Below are 23,410 nucleotides of genomic sequence, written 5' to 3'. Positions count from 1 at the left end.
TTGTGTTCCATAAGGTGGAACTTTTTATGCCACTTGAGGAGTCTTGTTGTAAAGTGCCTAAGACCAGGGAATAATATGACCCTCAGTATATTAAACGTACATCATCTGCTGTCTTCTGCTGATGCCTATCCAGGTTGGGTTAACAATTTTAGAAACTCTGTGTGCTTCAGGTTTCACCACAGTGCTATTTGGCATGAGCAAACAGGTGGATTATAAATCACACATACGCTTTTTAGCCATATTCCATAGCCTTGTGAGAAACAAGTTCAATTTGTCCAACTCCTTTATGATTTTAGTTTAATTCTCATTTGCCAAGACTTTCTCTCTCCCTCTAACTGTCTCTTTAGCCTAATGGGGTGTACATTCAGACTAGATTCCATGGTCCAAGTATTGTGTCTTTTGTGCAACCCAAACTCTGAGTTTGGGGATGTACAAAAAATACTGGATCAAGCACCAGCTTTATAAAAGAAGAATATTTAGACTCCCAAATTTGAAAATTGTTGGCTTTAAAAGTAAGGTTAGGCTGTTAAAAGCACAATGTAGAAGTAGCAAGGATAAGAGCAAAGCTGATGGAAATCAAAGAAGCTGAGGTTTACTACAAACTAACTCAGTCACTTTTATTCCCCCTCGCCTTCCCCACAATCTGACTGCCAACATTTTATAACATATATTTTGGTGCTATTTTCTCTTTGTTTTGTTTCCCAATTCCCAGCCAGATGCTCTTTCCCTGGTTTTGTAAGGCAGCCAGTGCCGACCAGCAGAAAATGCATAATAATCTATAATGTGGATAATATCCTTCCCAGAGAGACCAGCACACACTATTTTGCACCCTGCTGAGCGTGTTATGATTCCTGTATTATGCTTGGCAGTGCAACACATGCCAAATGCACCACTATGGGTGGTTTTCTATTTCCTTTTAGTTTCTCCCTTAATCACATAGTTTGTCTCTTCTCCCCCTCCCCCCGCCCCCTCCTTGTTCTGCAGTCATCATTCGTCTAAAACTCCATGTGTAGTGATTGAAGCTACTGAGTGATATTCCAGATACCTTAAAATGTAAATTTGCAAACAATCTTCTAGGAAATTGTTTAATACACTTTACTGGAAACCCTTAAATTAGCTGAATCACGTTAGCTGGCTCACTTCTTGAAATCATTTTATATCTTCAGTATCTACAGTATACGTTTTTTGTTTTAATATGAAATGTAATAGACAGCTTTGCTTACCTGATTAAGGTCATCTTGTAAGACTACATCCTACCAGCTAGACAGCCTTCCTCATAAAATATGACTTACTAAATTGGAATACAATAAGGTTAACAATGTATGCTCCACATTATGGCATGTTTGATCTAAGTGGTGACCGTTTCTGTGAAGTGAATAATCACCTTTGCTAAATCAGCTCACTATGTTTTATTAATGGTTGCTGAAAAAATTGGTAAGTCTGATCTTTTAAAGATATAAATGAATGTATCAGTCTGAAAATAAATCTCAGAAATGGATCAATGTCAATAACTCAGTAACAATGAAACTGTTACTAGTTACAAGATAAATAAGATGAAAGATCTGGAGTCAAGTTAGTGTCCATGCAGAACCGGAGGGCTGGTCTCCACTACTGGGGAGATAGACGCTGCTGCAATCAATGCAGCAGAGATCCATTTTAGCAGGTCTGGTGAAGACCTGCTAAATCGATGGCAGAACGCCCTTGGGTTGACCCCGGTACTCCTCTCTGAGAAGAGTAAGAGAGGTTGACTGGAAAGCATCTCCCATGGACTCAGCACTGTGAAGACACTAGGGTAAGTAACCTAAGCTACCTCCACTCCAGCTACATGAATAATGTAGCTGGAGTAGAGTAACTTTGGTCAATTTATCCCCATAGTGAAGACAAGCCCACAGTGTACTTAATGGGACAAAACACAAGTGCAAGAGCATGCTTGCATGGTTCCTACTGAACTTTCAGGCCCTAATTATCATAGAATCCTAAAAGATTAGAGGTGGAAGAGACCTCAGGAGGTCACATAGTCCAACCCCCTGCTCAAGGCAGGACCAACCCCAACTAAATCATCCCAGCCAGGGTTTTGTCAAGCTGGGCCTTAAAAACCTCTAAGGATGGAGATTCCACCACCTCCCTAGGTAATCCATTCCAGTGCTTCACCATCCTCCTAGTGAAATAGTGTTTCCTAATATCCAAACTAGACTTCCCCCACTGCAACTTGAGACCATTGCTCCTTGTTCTGTCATCTGCCACCACTGAGAACAGCCTAGCGCCATCCTCTTTGGAACTCCCCCTTCAGGTAGTTGAAGGTTGCTATCAAATTCCCCCTCACTCTTTTTTCTTCAGACTAAATAAGCCCAGTTCTCTCAGCGTCTCCTCATAAGTCATGTGCCCCAGCCCTCTAATCACTTTTGTTGCCCTCCTCTCGACTCTCTCCAATTTCTTCACATCCTTTCTGTAGTGGGGGGGAGTGGGGGCCCAAAACTGGACACAATGCTCCAGATGTGGTCTCACCTACCCTCCAGTGTATCTACCTCTCCCCCCGCCAGCAAACTTGCTGAAGATGCAATCCATCCCATCATCAATGAAGATGTTGAACAAAACTGGCCCCAGGACCGACCCCTGGGACACTCCGCTTGATACCGGCTGCCAACTAGCCATCGAACCTTTGATCACTACTCAAGCCAGATGATCGAGCCAGCTTTCTATCCACCTTCTAGTCCATTCATCCAATCCATACTTCTTTAACTTGCTGGCAAGAACACTGGAAGACCGTATCAAAAGGTTTGCTAAAGTCAAGATATATCATGTCCACCAGTTTCCCCATACCCATAGAGCCAATTATCTCATCATAGAAAGAAATCAGGTTGGTCAGGCATGACTTGCCCTTGGTGAATCCATATCTAACTTTGAATGCCTCATGTATCTTCAACTCTCACTGACATTTCCTGGTGTACAAGGAATTCAGGATTGGAATCAGAGTTAACTAAATGTTTATAAGTTTCTAAATTAATCCTTTCATCATGCCCAAACTTCCAGAAAGATGTTTTCTGTCTGAAAAGAAATCCCTAATAAAAATTGAATAGGGTCTGAGCCTACGAAGAGCTGAGCTTTCAACTCCTATAGCTTATCAATGGGAGTTGAGGACAGTCAGAGGCGGTGCTCAGCAGCGTCCTGCATCAAGGTTCTAGATGCTCCAGGTGTGAAATTCTGCCCCATTGAAATCAATGACTAAGTTCCCATTTCCTAAAAAAAGGGGGGGCAGCATTTCACCCCAGAAATATTAATCCACATTTGTACAAGTAGCAGTGATTCTAATTACAGAATATATAAAAGAGAAATTATGTACATGAAGAGTATCAGGAAGTCAGAGTGCCCTCACAGGAGACTCACATTTGAGTGAATTGTGCCAATAACCTAATTTGAATAGCTTCAGAGAATGCAAGGCTGCAGTGTCCATTCTGGCTTGTAATGCCGAAGTACCAGCTTAACCTGGGGGGGGGGGGGTGGGGGTTGGGGGAAGGCTGTTACCAGGAGGCTTTTTGCTGGTTCATAAATTGAACTGAAATTTAAAAAAAAAAAAAGTCTGAAGAATATTCAACAGCAATTTCATATCCGCTGTCGGCCACATGCTGGTTCGTTCTCATTCTCTTCATTTCTGCCCTTTTCAGTCTTCACTTCATAGCTCCGTTCTGGTATCCAAAAGAATATTTTAGTCTCTGATAATGGCTTTCTTTATCTTGCACTTTTTAGTTGAACAGAATATACTGTAAATTACTGAGCATAAACGGATTAACAAGGGTTTCCTGAAGAAAAGTTATCCAGGCTACCACTAACAGCGTCGTGAAAACCTCATCACTGGTAAATGGCCCATTTAATAAATAGCAAACAATTGCAGTCTCTAAAATTATTAGAGCATGTTGAAAGTCTATTATTATTAACACAGTTTGAATGTTAATTTTCAAATTTTTTTTAAAGAGATAGGAAGATGCTAATTTAATGCTCAGAAGCATCAAGAGCACCTATAGGAATAGTTTTTCCTGGGGCATTTCAAATGCTCTGTTTTTAAAAGGAAAAACAGCCTACCTGGAGCTGAAGAATGTTTCTGCAAGGCTTAATTTCCCTGTGAAAGTATGCAGATGACACACAGATGTGCACACACCTTAACCAATCAAAAGAAGATAGGATCTATACAGAAATATGTATTCCCTCAAACCTGAGAGAAATGCTGCTGTAAAGGTGCATGGTTTTGTTCTATATTTTGCAGCCAATCCTGCATCCTACCATGTGGGAGCTGATATTATGGTTTACAGCTATATTCACAAATATTTTACTTTTAAACTAGTGAAAATAAAACACTTATACAACCTCCATTATTCAAGATTTTAATGTAATGGACAAAACAGACTCTAGGTCCAACCTCTCCACTCTTTTCCTATTTTCACTCAGCGAATGGATTTCTGTAAACTTTAAAACCACACCAGGTTTTGATGACCATTTTCATTACAAACATTAATTTTGTGTTTATTTTTTGAAGTAATCTTGTCAAGGCAGGACATTATCTCTTTCTGAGTTTGTGAAGTACCTACCATATTTTTGAGTTCTGCAAAACCAATAAATGGTGATACAATGGCATGGCCAGAATTTTACAGTGGCGGGGAGGGAACAGTATACTACCTAGCTGCAGCTTTATAAAAGATGGTTGAGCACATGGGCTCAGATTACCTTTTTGGATGGATTATTGATTAATGTTGTTTTTGCAAATGTATTCCAACAACTGTGAATTGTCAGAGCCATGCTAGATTTACTGATTGCCATATACAACAGATACACAGTGCAGTTGTGAATGAGTGCTTGAGCTCAATCCATTTATTGCATTTATGCCTTCAAAGCCCTAACTCTCAAACCCACTGAGATCCACGGATCGAATTCACAGCTCAGTCAATATCTTCTTTTCTATGCCTCTTCCATTTCTATAATCAATTCAGTAAAGTAGAGGAAATCCTCTCTGATGATGATGTGCAAGTAAGCTAAGAAAGGGATCATTCCTTTGTCAGTTCTTTAATCTCCCAGTCTTCCAATTGTTGATGTGTCTCATGAGGATCTCCTTTTTCTAACCTAGTAAGCTCAGTGAAGTCAATGTTCTATGGTTCTCCAAAACTCATCTCTATTAATAAATGCTCAGAAGAATCTCATGCAGGGTTCTATCATTCTGAGCGGTCAGTCTCTGACCACAAAATGGGGCTTCACAGTATTCCAGAGCAAGTATAGATATTGTACAGGAGCTGACTAGTCTTATCAGCCTTATTAAGACTGATTGAATAAGCTGACTGCAAATAACAAATCTTCCATTAATGCACACTAGGAAATCCTTTGCCAGATCTGTTTTCTTGTGTCAATTGGTCAGGTTTGTCAGTTGGCCTAGTTGTAAAATTGGATGCAACCTATCCTAAGCATTTCTTAAATGGGTTAGGTTTGCATTAGAGGGGCACTTATCAGATGCTGTAGGACTCTGAATATGTCAAACTGGAATTTGGAGAGAAAGAGTGTGTGTCACATGAACCACAGCCCCTTTCTATGAAATAAATAGTTAACAATGTTGACAAATTGTTCTTCAGAATTAGTATTGAGATTTAAGGCCCCATTGAGATGAATAGGGGAGTTTAGATTTATTTTACAATAGTCTGCAGATTCTGGTAGTACAGCAGGTGTTACATTCAAAAGGTATATTTGCTATCATGATGGCTAGAAATATATTTTTTTCAATGAAAACCTTGTTTCTTCACATTCAGATGAGTAATAGGGAGAATCCACCCCTACATGGAGTTATCAGTGCCTCCGATGAAAGTCAAAGGAAGCCATATGGCTAACGTACCATGTAATTGTTAAAAATTGGAGTGTAAAATTTTGAAGATAATGGGATGAGTGGGCTGGAGAAAGTGAGATCCTTTGGAGCTTCTCTTTGTGTGTGTGTGTGTGTGTGTGTGTGTGTGTGTGTGTGTGTGTGTGTGTGTGTGCACGCAGACACGCATATGAAAATTTGTGTCTCACCCCTTCATGCTGATGAAGGCTGCCCATGGAGTCTCCAAGAGCCTTTAATACCATTTCCTAGGCTGTTGGAAGTGGTTGCTCAAGTAAGATGAGATGCCCTAAGCCTCACCATTTCAGTGCTCGGTGTGCTCCCTCTGCAGCACTCCATTTTGGCAAAGAAGTTTGTAGTTTTGTTTGTTTCGAACAACCTATTGCTGTGTGGAGATGTAGCATGTAAAAATAAATTCTAGCTTTTACAAAGTTTTCAGGAGTTTATTTCATCACAAGTCTGGCCTTGTCTACATTTCAAATTGGCCCTGATTTTAGCAATCAGTAGCTAACAATTGAGATAGCAAACAAGGAAACCCATGATTTGTACTCAACCTAGGTTCAAGCAAAGGTAAGCTTCACTGGTATAAATCATTGCTTTCTCTGTCTACATGTGGTGGTTTGCCATTAATCACTGAAATTGGGGGTGGAGGGAGAGGTGGGATTGCCAGTGGAGACAAGACACGTAACTATTTAATGCACTGTAGAGGACAGATACTGTTAAATGTCATAGCCATAGAGGGTAAATATTATCAGAAGAACTGCAGCCATGACCAGTTCTTTCCTATTCTTCATGGAATACAGGAGGGGTTAGGCTGTGTGGGGTGCCTAAATGTCAGCTTTTCCATCTACTACCATTTTAACTAGCTTAAATCCATAGGATCAAGATAACCGCTAAATGCAAACTGACAGTGACTATTCCTTCCAGGAAGCAAGGCTGGCTTGTGCAGCTGATGCGTAGCTAATGCAATAAATGTGGTGCTTGAATATCTGTTTAAGGAAGAAAACTATTTAATTTTAACCATTTTTTTCCCTTTCATAGAAGTAGGGATTTTTTACCTCAGATGAAAGGGAGAAAATTGCCATAAGTTGTCTTTAGTATTTTTGGGGTACTTGTTTTTCAGCATAAAAAGATTAAAGCTCTGGCACTGGTATAAGAGGAAGAGACTTATGGAAGTAGAGGAAATCCCCTTGTGGTAGCTTCTTGCACTAATATGTTTATAATCTATAAAAATTTAATATTCTCACTTCACATAAAATGTTTTATAAGCACTTTTGAGCATATTCATTAGCAAAATGTGACAATTTCATTTAAATAGAGATGATTAGGATTTTTTTTACTCACTTTCTAAAGTCAATCTTTTTTGAGTGTGCATCCTGCGGTATTTTGGAATCCACAGTTAATTTCTCAAGGGCTTTAGATCTGTCTCCTTCCTTTCCCCCTGCCCTTCTACACACACAAGCACACAGAGGAAAGGCAACAGAGACTGATATTTTCCTAGAATGAAAGACAAAAAATATATGTTAAAAAATGTGTATTCCAGAAAAAATATATCAGCAGTTTCAGTCAGAATTTTCAAAGCAAAACAAAAAATATCTTAGGCCACATAAACTGATCTACTTAATACTTGCATAAACTAACCTTATGCTCCCTGCCTGAGTTTAGTCACACATTTGGGCATACCTCAGAAAATTAATGTGTTTTTATAGGTGATATGCTATATAATGAAAAGCATATATATACAAATGTATACAAGATAAATGTGCATTTTCACTCCTGAGATCCGTTGCAGTCTGAACCCTACTGGACATTACAAATGATATCTACACATTGGCTCATTAAAGTTACTTAATGAACAGTTGCAGCTTTGTTTGATACAGATTTTGATTATTCAGTGATTATAAACAGCAATTTAGGGAAGCTGACAGGTAGCTATTCCCCTCACATTTTTATATTATTTACCGTTCCAGGGGACACATTGGGCATAAAATATTCCATATAAAGGAAGAAAAGTCTGTCATTTCTATAACCCAGTTAATCTGCTGAGGTATAAGAAAAATCTTGAGAACAAAATTTTGGCTGATTTTTACATCTTTAGTCCATTTGGAAAGTTACATTTTGATCCATTTGTCAGTACTGTGTTTATCACTGATCACTCTGTGTCCACCAAAAACAAAATAATAACAAAATAGTCTGGATAAAATTTCCTTCCTCTCTCAATTGCTTAGGTTTCAATCTCTTTGTGATGTTATATTCTCATTGTTATAATATCTGTGTTTCCAAATATATGTATAGCATATATAGCATACTCTAGGAAATAGAGTAGACAAGATTTTTTTTATTAGTAAAATAAAAAACAAGGAGAAAAAAGGCTTTTGAAAAAAAACAGTCTCCTTTTAAAACATTAATACATTTTTCCCTTTTGCAGAAGATCTTTACAACCCATGTGTTCAGTAACTAATTCCATTTTATATTTCCCACCTATCATCATATTTTTGTATCGCCTGTTCCGGACTCAGGCCTCAGAAGTATTAGCTGTTCCAGGTAGGCAATATGTCACTTGTTTGGCTCCTCTTCCCTTTGCTTCAGCAACATGAACACTAACAGTGCTACACAAATACTATTAATCAGGAGTAACAATAATCCCTTTAAAATCTTACATTTAATAACAATTGAAATTACTGTGCTGAGGACTTAATTTCATGGGTTAAGGGATTAAGAACCATCTTCAAAGGTGGCCAGTGGGTAATTTGAAGGATTACAGAGATATGTGACTATATGCAGACAGGGAAATAGAGCTGGTGTCTGGAGGCCTTCTAGATAGGTTTTATAGGACAAAAGTCCAGCAAATTTTATTTTAGAAAACCTGGTCTCTTTCCTGCTTTAAAAATAAGGTTTTTTTCCCCACTACTGTTCCATCCTCTTCATAAATGCATCAGTAATAGGGAGTAGGAGTAGTTTTTCGCTCTGTTGTATTTGAATATGTAGGCATGCTCATCTTGAGTGTTTCCATTTTATTGGTAATTACAGCATATATTGCATGTTCTTTCCCAGGTGTATAATGGAGAGCTGATCATTTATGCTCAGAAGAAATAATATTCAGAGAATCACGGGAAAACATACCTTCTGTGCTGCTCTATGTAAGATCACTATTATAGATAGGATGTTTTTGTTTAATAGACATGCTGCTTTAGTTTACACTTTTGAGCATATTAAAGTACATCTTGGAAGAAACCATTTACTTAAATAGCTTACATGACAGGGAAGTATATGAGAGTTGATGGAAATCAATACAAAAAGAGACATTACTGTTTCAAGGCTTTGGGGAGAGATGTATAGACGAGGTGGTTAATTGGTTTCAAATGGCATCATTTCAGCAGAGTTCACAGACATTCAGTAGTAGGTACTTTCAACCTGCTGTAACTCCACTTGACTTTCCATCTGTTTTCTTTGGTGGACCTAGAAAAGGATGACATTAATATTAATTGTGTAGCGGGCAATCTTTTACAAACCTGATTCCTTTTAATGCCTTCAGATGAGCTGGTTACTTGGTGACAAGTTAAGTGTCACTAAAAAGTATCATGTCTTTTTTATAAGAAATACTTAATGGCCAAATTTTCAGAAATAGCTAGCTGGTAATTATGGATGCCACAAAGTTGGGTTCTCAACTTGATGCTTTAAAGGTGCTTGATTTTCATAAAGCGCTGAACACCTGCCCTCTGAAAAATCAGGCCCCTTTAAGGATTTTCAAGCACTAGACAATTTAGGCACAAGAAATCACTAGTCGTTTTTGAAAATCCTAGGTTTATAAGTTAATAGTATGCCTAACTGCATTTTTTCTGCTTCTGTTTCTCTGCATTCCAATCAAATTGTAATTAAACACTGTCTACAAAGAGAACAAAATGGCATGTGTCTGAGGACAGCAGTTCAGGTTTCTGAAGTTCAATTGACACTTGCTGTACGTACTACTTAGTAGCTGGATTTGGCGATGGCTCTCTCACAAAGACTGAACTAAATTAGCATGGAAAATGACACACTTTGATTCTGCTACAGGGGTTCTGCTTGCCTTGAACACAGTTTAAGTGGCAGAACAGTGTAGGAATGCCCGCAGTGTAGCTGCCAACTTCAGGCATGTCAGTTCCACAGCCATTAAACTGACATCCTCATGGATGTTATTTATAACTATATTAGGACAGCAAATCCAGTATTGAGGTAAATAGATTTTATTGGAAGGAATTCAGTGGAAAGCTTTTAGGTATACAAGCTGGGAACAAGCTATAGTTTGTTAAATCCTATGCTGGGGCAAAGATGAAAGTTGCGTTAGGAGCCAAAAAGACATTGAAACCTAAAGGAGTACTTGTTCTCCCAAAGCATCTATTTAACAAAAAAAAAAAAAAAAAAAAGCAATGGAAAATAACAATTTTAGAAAGAATGGATTTTTTGAGTCCAAAATATTAAATTTTGGATTCATAACAGATGAAATTTCTTGGTTTTGTCATTTATTAAACTTTTCCAATAATCTTAAAAATGTAAAGCAATTCTGGACTTTTAGGATAAAATATATTTAGATTATATGCAGTAAAATCAATTTAAAAATAATCTGATGGCATAATTGCAGGTTAATTTTAAAATTAAGATTTTTTTTTTTGTTCAAAAATATTTTGTTAAACTAGAGCATTTACCACGGAAATATGTGATAGCGAAGGATTACGTTCTACCCCATAACTAATAAAGAAAAAATATCAACAACCATTCAAATCTTTGAATCCTGCCACTGAGAATAGGATTGTTACTATCTAATTCACACTTACTGGACCAAGGAGATATTTTCTCCCTCTGACCACAAAAAAGGATATTTGTTGATGACAAAAATAATAAGATATGCATAATTCTTCACCAATATGGAGAATTAATCACAAATTGCCACCTGCCTATCCATTATCAGACAACAGTTTCTTGTAGGGGCTTGAAGGTGCCTTAACAAATTTAGACTGGAAGCTTTTTCTGCTTGAAAGGGCTGGCACAGAAGAAAATGCTAACCCATTTGCCAGAGAATTAGAGGCAGGTGAGGCTGGCATCCCTAAGGTCTAACTACTTAATGAAGAGTTCGGAATATGATTAGCTTGCTGGATGGGGAATGAAAACAAGACATCTTTATGTAATGGCTGCAAGCAAAATAATATCCCATTGCTCAAATAAGTTTGAATGTTTGTGGTTAGTTCCTTCCTGGGCTAAACATCAGTTTGGCTTATGACCTTTTTTCAATTGACGGTTTGAATCCCATACAAATATTGAGAGTGGCCTGAGCATTTTGGGACAGTGCTAACCATGTGAGTTGAACCAAAATGATTATACCTGTCACCTTACAGAAGAGAGAGCAAGCTTTTCCCCCCTTGATACAGATTCTCATGTGCCTTGTGATTGTGAGATTCCCAAGGAGTTCCTAGAAGCTGCTTCATTGTTTATATAATGATAATACTTTTTTAAAAGCCTCTGTTAATCCTATGGGAAGTGCAAGCATGTGGTTGTATGCCTTGCTTGCCTAAACTCGTGCAATTCTATTAATTTCAAGAAATCTGTTTATGCCACCTGGGAATTTGGCCTAATATACCCACATAGTATGTCTCGTTACTCAGTGTTACAGTATGTGAAAGGTGATAATATTTTTATGAAAGGGAATTTGTGCTGTGAGAGCCTTGACAATGAGTACCAGAACCTCAGGTAGTGTAAACCAAAACAGCTCCATGGATTTCAATGGAATTACACCGATTTACAACAGATGAGGTTCTGGGCCTATTTCCTGAACTGTGTGAATTTTAAACTTTACACGTAATCCATCAGTAACACACATTTTTTGCTATCATTATTTCTCTCTAAAGGAAATGAAACGTTCCCCATCCAGAGGCCAATCTTAATGCCTATCTGTCCCACACAGGGACCCTATGAGGACATTACCTCACAGCTGGTTTTGTGTGTTTTGAAGGAAAGGAAGAGGCAGTTAGTTTCCACCACATAGCTGTCCATTCTGTCAGCAGTTTCTGTACCCAGTTTTTCAGATTGCAAAACTCTAGAGACTATAGTTTTTCTGATTTTGTTTTTGCTGCATTGAGCCTATGGTTCAGTATTCATTGCATGTCTTCTAATTTTTATCTTGTATTGAATTTTTAAAAGCAAGCCTGTTTTTGTAAAATCTTGCAGTTCTATATGCTAACATTCACAGCTCTACATAGGAATTGGCATACTGTTCTATGGTCTCCTTACTCTGCTGGAGATAGAGATCTGTATGACAGTGAATTGGCTGCAACTTGACCAAAATAAAACTAGAGCAGTGTTTTCTGACAGAAGTAAGCATTAAGAAGAATTAGTAAAGGCAGTCTACATGCCATATATTCAAGCAGACTGACAAGATAGCTTGCAGTGCCTGGATCATATTAATTCCATTACTGCTTCAGGATTCCTAGGCAGAAATGGTGGTCCACGGTGCATTTTTTTTTCCACATATGGCCAGATAAGGGTTGCAATTTTCTTCAATTGAGAAGTGTTGTAATGGTCATCCTCTCCTTTTTCTCTTTGTTTAGTCTACTGTAATTCACTCTAAATAGCAATGCCATTTAAAACCATCCAGGAGCTTCAGCTAGTGCACAAACTGCGTGCTAGCCTTCTATGCTCTTACACACATGATACCTCAGAGTTCTGTACTAACTTCCATTTGACTTACAGGTGTCATTCAAGATATCAGAGACAATCTCTTTAAGCCTTGAATTATGTGGTACCTGAGAGATGCCTCTCACGATAAAATAACCTATAAACAAAAGTTATACTCAGTTGGGATGCTCTTGATGTCAGTCCCTGAAGTTGCATTCTCTAGGTTTATTAGCAGAGCTCTCTCTGTAACATCACTTTTGCCTTTTTGATTTTGGTTAAAGGAGCCTGAATAGAGAAACCCACTTCCTAAAAGTTACCCTATTCTCAGTAAGGGAATGGATTTTTACACGAATTCAGCGATAGTTAATGGAATTTACCCCGCCAGACAGAGGGAATTCTATAGAGTTAGTACTGTGGGGGACTTGAAAGTACAAAATAAAACTAATTGGTTTGTTCTGGTTTGCTATTTTATCTTTTTGGTCCTTGCAGTTTGGATATATTGTGTATTGAGTTGTTTTTGTGCTACTTACTAAGAGTAGCATAATATTTTTATTTAGTTAGTTAGTTACATATTTTGTATCACAGTGCTTAGATGCTCATGAAATAGGTTCTATCAAAGTTTAAGAACATAACTTAATCCAGGCTCTCAGGTCAGTTGTCAGTGGTTAAACATCCTCACTAGGTCTGGCAAATGCATTTCTACTTTGAAAAGTTTCAAAGAGAGAATTTTACACAAGCACACTCATAGAATCCTGAACTCTAACACCAACCTGAAGAAATTTATAATTTCATTTGGTAATCAAATTATTAAAAAAGCAAACTCATATATATGGCCAATGCACAATTTTCAACTATTTATAACTTTTTATATTTGTAAGCCAAACATCTTCACATATTTCAAGAATACCTCTCTTTACTGCACTTCTCTTTTATACTATTGTATTTCTCTTTAAAGTCTAGGGCAAGTTGCCAAAAGAGCCCTTCCACTTTGATTGAAATTCACCACAGTGCATGGGGGTAGCACAAAGTACATACACTATTTAAACCCTCAAAATAGGCCTTAAGGCACATAGGCCTTCTGCTGGGCCTCCACATAGGGATGAATTTCACTCTGTCTACATTTGGAGCAAGGGGTATGATTACCCAGCTCGCATAGACATACTCATATTAGTGTTCATAGTACTAGCACTCTAAAATTAGTAGTGTTGGGGAGGTAGCCATGCCCAGTATGTACCTACCCATGGGGCCCAGGCAGGTTTGTGCTCAGCACAGTACAGCTAACCTGTTCTGCCATTCACCACTGCCCATGCTACTCCTGCTACATTTATTTTTAGAGCACTAGCTCAACAACAGCTAGCAAAAGGGTCTGAATGGGAGCTGGGAATCCCGCTCCAAATGTAGACCTAGTCTTAAAGGGTTCCATTCCTTATCTATGTTCAATACTCAAATGGAATAAATCCCATACTCACTGTTGCTCTCAAAAACAGTGAGTTTTTGCTTAAACTTTCAAAACAATATTCAGCTGAAATATCAGGTGAAAGTGTAAAAGTTACAAGTAACAGAAAAAGTGCCTTCATATTGGGGCTACTTAGGCAGCCTTAAATATCACTGTTGCTATGTGATCCAACTATAATTCTATTAGCAATAAGACACTGCAGGGAGTGTATTTCCAGGCAATTATTATACTTGGATGATTAAAGTAATTCTAGATATGACTTTGTTCCTTATAACACAAGGGATGTTTTATAATCACACAGAAACACTCCCTCTTTCATGGTATTGATTAATTATAAAACGCATACAATAAATGGAGTATCATGGCACCATTTTAGTAGTTTGCTTTAAAAAAAATAAAATAAAAACTCATAAGTGATTTATATCCTATTTTTAAAACTGGCTTACGTCAAATCATCATATACAATACTAAAACTTGGAGGTACACAATCCATAAAATGCCTCCTTTTATACCACAGTTGAAGAAAAATACCTCAAGATGTGTACACATTTAAAATTGCTGCTGTTAGATTAGAAATGTTAAGTAAAATCTTGATTATTTACCACAGTAGCTTCTTTAATTTTACATTAAACTAAATGAATAAGCCATTGCAGCCACAAATCAATTTGTTATATAGCCAGAGGAGGTAGGAGGGTTATTAGCTGACATAAAAATACACCTTTTCTGTGCTTCTTACTACTTTCTTTCTCTATTGCTCAAAGGCCTTTACATTAATGAAATGCATTTTAATCAATAAACTGTGCTCTGTCAAAGGTTTTTTTCTGCTTGTATCAAAATTTGAATCCAATTCAGTGTAGACAAATTACATTCAGCTCTCCATTTCTTTAGTAAACCTACTTGAACATTCACAAAACTGAGATAGCTAACTTAAAAAAAAAAAAAAAAAAAAAGAAAAAAGAAAAAGAAATGTATTGAGGATGGGTTTTCTCTGAGTTTATATTTTCCAATAGTAAAGGAATATATTTTTAAAGAACTGTAGTGAAGAAATATGTGCACATGAACTGACAATTTGTCCTGCTCTTAGGAACTCTATAGACAATAAATTACTATATAGTAAATCATTGCATACAGATAATGTAGGAGCTGGGCCTGATCCAAAGCCCACTGAAGTCAATGGAGCCATCAATAGTTAATGCATTATAATATTATGTGTATTAATAGAGTAATATCATATGTAATATGTATAATGAAGCATTTTACAAGATTCTGCAGCCATATTTATAGCACCAAGAAAAACATTGTTGATTATGGCTATGGCACAAGTTAAATATTTATAATTGAGGTATAGGGCATTTCCTGAGGATTAATAACCAGCGGGGAAAGCTGATGACCTGAGGCAAAGCCAAAGGCCATTAGCCCAGCCAGTCATTAATTCCCCAGGGATTGCCCTATGCCAAGGTCATTATTGCTATTACAACTTTCTTTTAAAAAAAGTTTTACCTTGTTTTATCCTTTACAGTATTACACTTTCAAAATACTGTAAGAAAAGTTAGTTCAATAGCATTAGTGCTATCTGGGCATCACTAGGGAATTGGGGTCTGAGCCGAAGTCAGTGGAAAGTCTCCCATTCACTTCTATGGATCAGGTCCTTAATGCCCAGTACAGTCTATGATAAGAAATGCTGTTTCAATTTCGAACACGCTGTCAGGGTTAAGGATTTTTTAACAGAAACTGCAAACATTCACATTAAGGTACAGTTATAGGCAGCGGGCTGCTTTTCCCACCAAAGTGAGCTCCCCCATTTTTTCTTTTCTCTAAAATGTAAAGTTATAGTAAAGATATTGAGAGCTCTTCTTTGAGTGATGGTCCCTATTGTATTCCACTGAGGGTTTATGCATGCACACTATGTGCCCGGAGATTTTGAAAGTAGCAGTGTCTGTTGGTCCACACATGCACTCTTGGTTCCCCTCGTGGTTTCGTCTGAGGTGATAAAGGGCGTGGAACGGACCAACCATGTCTCCAGTTCCTTCTCACCACTATATGGTCCGGGTTGGTACTACTTGTCCTCCTGCATGTCGCACTTAAAAAAAAAATTACGATTGTACATAGCTAATTTACAGTTTTTATTATTTTTAGTGTTTATATAGTAATTATTAGTAGTTTGCTAGTTTTAGGAATAAGACTGGGCATCCTTTTTTGGTTCGCTGTGAACCCTCCTCCTGCTTCTTACACTGGCATGCAGATACTGGACCATGCCAAAAAACCCGGCTTTAAAATCTGCACCTCCTGCCCACGTTCCTTCTCAGTCAGCAATGAACAACATAGTGGCCTCTGCTGCTTGGGAGAAGCCCACATTTCATCCAGGTGCACTATCTGCCAGTCCTTCCCGAGCCATACCCAAGAAGGCCAGGCTCTCCAGAAGCACCTCATAGAAGTTGCCATGAGACCTCATTCAGATCCTGGCTGAGCAATCCCTCTATCCCGGACACAGGCTAGAGGCTGCCTGAAGTGTGCCTCCAGCTGAGAAGTCTGAGACCAGTTCCAGCATTACCATTATTATGGATCCTGCACTGAGGCCTAGTTGGGAAGTAAAGAAGCATGAACATAAGCATGGCAGTAAGTCTTCCTCTAGACCTAAGAAGGGAATGACTCCTTCCATGAGTTCATCATAGGGATGGAACACACTAAAGTACACAGACATAAGAAGCCACATAAAGAGACAGATCCACTGGTACCAAGTGCGGGCCCACAAACACAGTCAACATCGGTGCCCTTCACAGCTAAAGAGCCATCCACTCCAGGGAAGACTATTGCTTCCGTACGAGTCTGGGGACTAAAAAAGTGTGCTGGACCCCAGGGAGGTTGCGAAAAGTGCTGAGCACCAGGAAGTGTTTGCCCTGGGAGACCAACACCTCATAACTTCTGAGGATGTTTAAATCAAGGGAGACATTATCTCCGGCACCGGATATGCTGCACCTGAGACACTCCCCTCCCGCCACTCTGGTGAGGCATGCTCTTCTGCTGGCTCACAGTACCATCGATGGAACTGGTCTCGGAGTTTTTGTCTTCAAAGGAATTGGGTGGGAATCAGAGACCATCCATCTTGTCTCACCACTACAAGTACCAATGGCAGCCTTCTACATAGTGGCAGTATTCTCCACTCCAGCCAACATGGAGTCACTGGTTCCTGGCACGGTGGGGCCCTCCACACACCCTTTGGATCAGTCATGCTGCCTTTTGAGGGAGCCTGGCCCCAATATCCAGCTTTGGAACCCATCTGTTCTGTCAGGGAGGCATCTCCTATTTCACTGCCTTCAAGTAGATGCTTCGAACCAGTAATGGAAGATGAGCTGCACAGCCTGGCTCCAATGCTACCACCAGAACAGAAGAGATTCCCATCATCCTCACCTGATGTAGAAGTGGCTTTGACCTCCCCCCATACCCTGATGACTATCACCAAGTTAAGGATCTCCTATGTAGAGTGGCAGGAGAACTTCACATTCCCCCGGAAGCGATCCAAGATGCTCAGTATAAACTGCTGGGATATATTTCACTTATCAGTGCCAAGCAGAGTCACTCTACCAATCAATGATGCCATTCTTAAGCCAACTAGAATAGTTTGGCATATGCCGGCCACATGTACGCCTACCCCAAAAGGGGCAAAAAAAATACTATGCACCAACCAAGGGATCTGAGTTTCTGTTCCTACACCCCCTCCAAAGTCACTTGTGGTACAGGCAGCCACAGAATGGACTAGACAACATCATCCACGCTACACCCCATATGACAGGGAGGGCAAGCGACTGAACCTTTTAGGCCACAAGATTTTCTCTTCCCCCAGTTTGCAATTTAGGGTTTTGAATTACCAAGCATTGCTTGCCAAATATGACTTCCTGAATTACAGCAAATAGGAGGACTTTGCTAACAACCTACCACAGCAAGACCAGGCCCACTTCCCAGCAGTAATTGACATGGGGAACTAGTAGCTTCACCTCAGAGCGTGGTATTTGGATGGGCATCTTCTCTAGAATGGGCATGTTCATCAGAAGTGTAAATGGAAAAGAATAAATGGAAGCAGACATGCCAGATGACACTTCCCCATCTACTCAGCAGCTCTGGACATCCACCTTTAATCAACCCAGCTGAATCTTCCCTAAGTGGAATGGAATCCCAATGTGGCCAGCTGTCTTCAATGCCCTCAGTGTGGAGGCTATAGTGAGGGAAAAGGGGTAGGGCTGGAGACTTATGCACTTTGAGACATGTGTATTTATATTTTTAGGTTAGGTTACTTTAGAATCCTTACATAACTATCAGCTATTTTCTTTTGACACTATGACATTTGGTTTATGGTTGGTTGAAGTGAGGCAATGTGATCCAGATGAAAAATGGGAGGTCATCATAGGTTCTAATCTGAGCTCTGTGACTGACTCATTATTTCATCTGTGACTAGGGAAGCCAATTAATTTGTCTGTTCCTTAGTTTCCCCATCTGTAAAATAGAGGCCATCATGGGAATATTTTGTAGGACAAATTAGTTAATATTTCTATAGACCATTGAATGTGGAAAACATTATAACAAGGACTAATTAGTAGTCCTATTGCAGACATCATTAGTCCTTTCTGATAGTCAGAGAGAGTCAGTCATATACAAATCTTTGTTAGTAAATTATCTAATCTCCTTCAAAACAATTGAGCTATCATTCTACAAAGTTAAACATCCTGCTTTTTATTCACGCCATAATAAAATGCAGTTGTGATGAGCTGAGAAATTGTTGTTATAACATGGTGGCCAGCATGCTGCAGTGAAATTCTGTTCAAGCTACTTGTATGTCTTATGTATAAAATAACTTTTTATCTTTTAATTAACTTAATTGTGACTGAATAGAACATGCAGTATGGCTCACAGTAACAGTGCATATAACTGTTTGTGGTAGAATATAACCAGTAACCCACTATCCAGTGCCAACATAATGCTGAGGAAATTAACTGTTATGTAAAATGAACATGACATTACAGGGGGGGAAAAGCAGTCACATTTTATTGTCAATAGAAATTCTGAAAGCATGCATATTAGATTAGACCCAACCTAATTGGGGGATATGGGTGGCTTGAAGTACAGTAATAGAAGCAGGCGCTAATTCGTGTCATGATACGCCATGTCACTACCACTTGAAATTCCATTGGGCAATATTAATTCAAACAGAGGTCTATGCCACTAATAAACGAGGTAAATTGAGTCAATTACTAATTTCATGCTTTTATGATTTTTGGTTTAGATAGATAATATCTGCAATTTAATACACTGTCCTCTAGAGATCTTGACCACTTACAAAGAACATGTGTTCACAGCATTATTTGTGCTATTCATTTTGTTAAACAGCTCTACTGTACACCAAGCAACATAAAGGCCAAGGGAAAGAAAAGAAGCCATTTCTTCCAACTGTTTGCCTTTTCTCCTTGATGAAACTCTTAATCATTGTTTGTGGTTGGTGTTTTTGCCTTTATGGACAACAGAAAAACTGCTTAGTCATCTATTGTTCCCTTTTTGGCATTTAGTAGCACAGCAATTTCTGCATTAACTGCATAAGTCAGTACTTTCCAATCTACAGTTTACCACTGTACAATCAATTCACATATCATTCTGTTATCTTAGTAGGGATATTTTGTGCCAATGCAGGATAGGGAAGCAGCAGTTTAAACCCATACTCCTTAATCATGGGCATTGGGGCTGATTATGGCAGATTGGGAGAAGCCTTGAAGTCTGTACTAATTGGTACCCTGCCTTGTAAAGACCCTAATGAATCTGGTGGCAGCTGGGGAATAGGTAGGAAGAGGGAATGTGCCTTATCCTGCCACTTCCCCCCAGGTGGAACATTAGATGTAGAATCATTTCTGTGCTGCTGCTCCTTACCATGTATCTGTGTAAAGGGGATTATTTTCTTAAGGCCTAGCTCTGAATCCTTACTCAGGCAAAACTCCTGACAATCAGTGAGGGGTGCAGGATACTGGGGCCAAATTCAGACCTAGTTTGACCTCAGTGTAGTTGTCTGATACATTATATATGAAATTATTTCAAGATTAAATATTTCTTTGCAGTTTTGTATTTAGTACACAATATAAATATTAAACAAATGTTGTCGTCGTTCCCCTGTCCGCCCCCTGCGCACGCACACACACACCTACACCCCTCTTATGACTTGTCCAGCACTAGCTATAGGAGCAAAAGGTCACCATGGTTGGTGAGCAGCATCCCATTCTTCCCCCTTTTGAAATTTCATGTAACTGAAACCAAGTATTTTAATTAGCTTTACTGTCACTTACTTTCACAGTGTCTGATGTTCTGTCTAGATGGAAATGTCAAAAACACACTACTTGTCTACCAACTGTGGCAGAATAACAGAAGACCAAAACTGATTAATTGGAAGTATCAATTCTTTGCTTTTAAATAAGTTGCCTATAGTTCATATATATCTGTAGTGTTAGGGAGATATCTGTCCATCCTACATCTGAAGTTCAGAAACAATAACTCTACATAGCTTTGGTTTTTTTGCTGTGGCTAGTAGGTTTATTACTGCACAATGAGGCAAGCCAGTTATTGAGATTGTGTTAAATAGCCAGTGGGCAAGAGTCTCATAGTAAGGAATTAATACAAGGGTTGGATATAACTGAAGAGAGCTCCTCATGTGTGTTCAGAAAGGAAAGAGTGCTGAAGAAGCTTATCTTACACTGTTTCTCACTTTACCAAAATCAATAAATTCTGGACAGAAGAAAGCAGTATGAACACTTTGAAAAGAAGTAACAGAACCAACACAAACTTTAAAAACCTGAGGTCTGTGATGCAGTTTACTTCTATTACAATTCATAAACATTGCCATCTCAAATTATGCAACTCTTCTGCCATGTTTCATTAGCAAGAGGTAGGCACTGAGCTCAAATGATGTCTAGGGGTTCTGTTTAAAATAATTGGCTCAAGGTCCCATCTAAAACCTTATCCATTCTGACATTTCAGAAACTTAACATTTAACTCCCCTGGTCGCTGATACAAGGGTTTCTTCCCTGCTTCAAGAACTCTGAAGTCCTTGGGACTATGAAACCACAAATTTCTTTTTTTGGAAAATGAGAAACATCTATTTACAGAGTAAAATGGAATTGGCAAAACTCAGTTTGAGTGGTCTGGCCAAACCCATAGCGTTCTCTGCTCACTTGTTGGGGGCCCCAGAACTCTTAATAAAATACAATCCCCTCCTATCTAAACCTCAGTCACAAACCTGATCAGCCTCCAGAGGGGTCAAGTAGGTGCAGGGACGATTCTTCAGCCTGGCTGCTCCAGTGCAGTGATGTCAACACCACCAAGCCCCACTCCAATCTGTGACTGCCAGTTTGGATTCCACAATGTGAGCTCCAGCGGGCCAGGTTGGGTTCAGCGAATTCAACTGTCCTGTGTAGCAGCTGAGCCAGGACAGTTCAGCAAACTCAGCTCTACCAGCTTGGATGCTAGTAAGTTTAGCCCCACAAAGTCAGCTCCACTTCTACCAGGTTAGTCCTATCAAGTCAGTTTCACACAGCCTTCAGGATCCAAGGGCAGGAAATCCAAAGCAAAGCAACAGAGTCCCTGATCTCTTCTTGCTCAATTTGAGCTCAGTAGCCAGAGTCCACTACCTGTCCGTTCAGCCTGCTTTTCCCTGTAATAATTTCTCTCAACTTTCACAAATACATTTACACGCACCATTAATATAATTTTCAAAAGCAGAACACAAATTCCATAAAATATAACATAAATTTGTACAGACCCACACTGCAGAGAAATTGCATGTAAATTAAGCCTGCAGGAGCTAGCATTTTCCCTTTTTCCTATAGGGGGAACTGAGAATTTCTTTTCCCTTTTAACCTTCTACCTCTGAGGCTTACATCTAGAATAACTGTCATCTTGAAATCAGCATTGCATTCACAGTTGGGGACCTTAATCTACCAATTTACCCTTTACTATTGCTTCTCTTTCCTAGCTTCATGTTACAATCCAGTTTTTGCATGCACCAAAGTTCTCTATCTTCTAAAGATACTGATGTCCTAACCTCTGAAAGACTCAAGAGAGATGAACAGGCTAAATTAGACAGGCAAAAATTTCTATTCAGATACAAATATTGTGGTAATCAGTACCGATGGAAAAGGAAATTCAGAAAAATATAGATGGCAGTTAAAATACAGTTAAATGAGCTGTAGCCAATGTCCTATCTTTCATGGTTCAAAGCAGGTCATTGGCTGAATAATTTTTTTAATCCTGGAATCATTGTCTGGATTTGTAAAATGAGTATTCATGGCTACCCTCTCAAGGAATGGTTTAAATCCCTACACATTATGAGAACAAATATGGCTATCAAGGATAACTACGTATTTCTTTGACTACGCCTTACATCTCAGAATTTTTTTAATGTGGTCATTTGTTGAATTAATATTTTTCTGATGGTGCATTCCTTCCTCTGTTTTGCAGAATTAACTAAACTATAATTCCTTTCTGGAATTCAGACTTCTGTCTTGATATGGTTAGAGGAATTAATTGTCCCCAGTATCCACATGTTATATTGTAGTTCACATCTGACAAAATCCTCTCCTTGCATCACTAGTGCTACATGTGGAATCCTGCAAGGTGCTGAGCACTCTGGCCCCAATCCAGCAAAGCACTTAAGCACATGCTTAACATTACACCTCTATCCCAATATAACATGAATTCAGATATAACACGGTAAAGCAGTGCTCCGGGGGGGAGGGGCGGGGCTGCACACTCCGGCGGATCAAAGCAAGTTCAATATAACACAGTTTTACCTATAACTCGGTAAGATTTTTTGGCTCCCGAAGACAGCGTTATATCGAGGTAGAGGTGTACTTCCATGCCCAAGCTTAAAGTTAAATGCTGTGCTGGACTGGGGATAGAGTGCTCACCACTTTGCAAGATCAAGCTGTATCTGCAGGACATTCTATACCCAAGGCATCGACTCAGAAGATGGGGTGTGTGTGTGTGTGTAGTTAAGTAGAGGGACTCAGACTGTCTTTAATTGAGGGACAGAATTTATACTTACACAGTAATCCCTGGGATGTCCAGTTTCATTACATCAAAGCATTATAGTTCAAAACCAATAACTTCCTCACACAGCAATGAGACACACATAGTGACATGATCATCAGGTAACCCAAAAAAGATCTCTTGATAATCAGATGCTCTTGTTTCCTATGGTAAAAAAAAATCATCTGCAATTTATGCAAGTCATCTCAGGTTGTTGCTCACTTGCATCAATTAAAATACAAATATTTTGTACTGTCAATGTAATTCTCTGCAATATATTTATCTATTATACAACTTCTGTGGAATGAATGGCCACCTGCATCAATTAACCCATTCAGGTTCCCTTTTTTTGATCTTTTGACCTTCACACCTGTCCTTGTTATATTTTTCGGTTGTCCCCT

At 38.9% G+C, this 23,410-nt stretch overlaps 1 long non-coding RNA gene across 1 annotated transcript; it reads right to left on the bottom strand.

The window, feature by feature from the left end:
- Window positions 1–3,533: 3,533 nt before the first annotated feature.
- LOC128847609 (uncharacterized) lies at window positions 3,534–21,443 on the bottom strand. Its single transcript, XR_008446925.1, has 4 exons — window positions 21,220–21,443; window positions 9,161–9,310; window positions 7,196–7,348; window positions 3,534–3,683 (listed from the first exon to the last, which is right to left on the bottom strand). It is a non-coding gene; the product is annotated as an uncharacterized LOC128847609 (long non-coding RNA).
- Window positions 21,444–23,410: the final 1,967 nt, after the last annotated feature.

The sequence above is a fragment of the Malaclemys terrapin genome, chromosome 1 (assembly GCF_027887155.1).
Source record: "Malaclemys terrapin pileata isolate rMalTer1 chromosome 1, rMalTer1.hap1, whole genome shotgun sequence".
Taxonomy (NCBI): domain Eukaryota; kingdom Metazoa; phylum Chordata; order Testudines; family Emydidae; genus Malaclemys; species Malaclemys terrapin.
Note: the sequence above shows the minus strand (reverse complement) of the source record. Positions and strands in the feature narration are given on the sequence as shown.